Consider the following 3,154-nt stretch of genomic DNA (forward strand, 5'->3'; position numbering starts at 1 on the left):
GGGATAGAGGTATAAATCGAGGACTCTTCTGTTTTTTGTTTTTATTTTTTAGGCTAAACTACACCTAAGGTCACTTAATTATTAGTTTGATAAGTTACAGCTCACCTTTTCTAAAACTTACAAATAAATTGCTCAAATAAATATAATTATAAACAAATCATTAAATAAGTGGGTAAAGTACAAAAATGGTCCCCGACTGTATGGTAATAGTTTTTAAGTCATTAAACTATTAAAAGTTATAAAATTATCCTCCAACTATAGGATATTGCTTTATTGAGTTCATCGACTATTAAAAGCTACAAAATGGTCATCTGACTATTTATATGTTTTAAACTCATCCTTTTTCGTTAAAAAAAATATCGATCATCTGAGATGGAAACTAACATGATGATTGGGATATGATAGCCGTTTGAGATTCTGGGATCAGATTTTATCTATCATAGTTAGCAGGTTAACATTCAACTTAGACCGTCAGCAACTTTTTAACAAAAAAAAGACGAGTTTGGAACATATGAATAGTCATGTGATCATTTTATAATTTTTAATAGTTAAGGGACTCAACAAAGCAAAATATTATAGTCGTGATCATTTTGTAACATTTAATAGTTATGAGATTCAATAAAACATCATCGTATAGTCAAGAGACTATTTGTATACTTTTCTCTATATAAATATCAAACATAATAATCATGTAGTACGATATAATAATGTTTTTAGTCTTTAAAACTTAAACAACTTACTAATTTGTTTCTAATCTAAATAATTTAATAAATTTAATTATCTAATTTAAAACTGTTTTATTTTTGTCTATATTCTTATTCTAAATTAAGTGTCATTCTCTAAGAAATGTCATATTAATTTCTTTTTATTTCTATGGTATAAAAATAATTTAATAGTAATTGTTATTTTTATGATTGAATACAATTATTCAATTATTGTGTTGATGTTATAAACTCATTTTGTTTTTTTTATGACATAATATAATTATTCAATTATTGTTTTGAATTTATGTGCCTGTTTCATTTGATAGTTTTGCAAAAAAAAAAATTGATAAATTTTTTAAATAGAAAAATTAAATTTTTTAAATTATAATGTACAAATTTTAAAGAATAAAAGTAATATTATATTATGATAGTTTAAGCACATATTTCAATGTTAACAATTGAATGATTTCTTTATAATAATATTTTAAATAAATTATATATTTATAACTTTAAAAAATTATTTATTATTAAATTTATAATTAAGTGCTACGATGTTATTAAGAAAATAGTTTTAAAATTTTGGGTAAATTACACATTTAGTACCTAATTTATCAGTTTTGATTTATTTTCGTGCCTAAACTTTCATTTTTCTTAAAACCCCTAACGTCTGATTTTCATTTCATTTTAGTACATGCCGTTAAAAACTTAACGCACTTAGTACCTAAACTATTAGTTTTGGTTCTTCTTAGTTCCTAAACTTTCAATCTTTTCAAAATTTAACTTTAAATTTTGAATGGGTACTAAAATGAAATAAAAACTAAAGTTTTTAACGGCGGATACTAAAATGAAACAAAAACTAAAGTTTAGGTATGGTTTTGAAAAGAAAATTAAAAGTTTAGGTGCTAAAATATACCAAAATTGATAATTTAGGCACTAAATTTGTAATTTACTCAAAATTTTAAACGATGTGCTTGCCAATTATTTATTTTTTATATTAGGTTGAAAATTGTAAATTAAAATTATATGTTTTAGAATATAATAAAGGGACGTTTGGTTCATGATATAATATTAATTATAAAAATAAATTGTCAAAAAATAATATTATTTAAATAATTTTAGTGAGATATAAAATTATAGTGTTTGGTTTATAATAAAGTATGATTATTTAAGAGTATATTTTATTGAAATATTCTTGTGATAAATTTTTTAAACGGTATTAAATTAAAATATATCAGTATTAAATGTCATAAAAAAATTAGTAAGACTAACTAAATTTTACATTCAATATACTATTAAATAATTAATATGTTAAATGAATTCATTGAGAAGTGGTTAAAGGAGGTGTTGTTTTTCTTTAAGATTTTGGGTTCGAAAATTAAGGTTCATAGAATGTGTGTACGTTGTCAATTGTTAAGAAATATTATGAATAAATATTACACTATAATCACCCATGTTTGAAGATAAATACACATGTAATTAAAACATCAATATCTTATATTACCATTGTCAAGCAATTACATCATGTACGTCTAAAAGAGTGAAGAGATATTTGTTATCTCTAAAAGTCTCAATTGAAGCATGTCGTTTATTGGAATGTTTAAGCATTTATGTTAGGATTTGCGGAAGTTTGAATTAATAACCTAAAAAGTTGAAATGGGGTGAATTGACAATAATTTGTTTAGGGAGTAAGGAGAGTAAAAGATAAGACAATGAACACAAGCATTTACAGTGGTTCGACTTGTCAATCAAGTCTACCTCCACTATTTTAGCTCATAACTAAGGATTTTCTAACAAATTCACTAATTTGTTCTTTCCTTTTAAAGGATCAAGAGATAACCTTTAAACTCCCTAGTTTTTCACTTGGTTAAACTAGAACCAAACCCCTTTTACAAAAAGGTAAAAAGAAGTAAACAAATAAACTTATCAAAGGTAGGTGTTTACAAAGAATTAAACTCGCTAAAACACAATATTTACAAGAGAATAGAAAAATAAGAATGGAAAATTATTCTCTTGTGTTTGATTGATTGGATAGGTGTTCTAACCCTTCTTCAAGTGTCTTGAACTTTATTTATATGTTGGAATGTTGTTGTGGTCGTTTCTAGCTGTTGGGGATGATTTATAGTCGTTTGGGGATGAAATCTCTGCAAAATAAAACTGCCCAGAACAGGGGATATCAATACTCTTAAAGGGAGTATTGATACTACCTTTGTTTATATTTAAATCAACTAGCCATTACTAGCCATTGGGGTCTGACGGTATCGATACTATGTGTAATATCCTCTATATCGGGTTAGTGATTAAATTGTAAAGTTACAGAATTTGGTGATTAAAGTAGAATAATTGATTAGTTCAAGGACTTATATAAAAATATTGTATAGGATAAAATTTCAAAGAATGAAGAATGAAAGGACAACATGGTCATTTTGTTAGTAAATAATTAAATTGAAGAA

The sequence above is a fragment of the Hibiscus syriacus genome, unplaced genomic scaffold (assembly GCF_006381635.1).
Source record: "Hibiscus syriacus cultivar Baekdansim isolate YM2019G1 unplaced genomic scaffold, ASM638163v2 tig00112957_pilon, whole genome shotgun sequence".
Lineage (NCBI taxonomy): Eukaryota > Viridiplantae > Streptophyta > Magnoliopsida > Malvales > Malvaceae > Hibiscus > Hibiscus syriacus.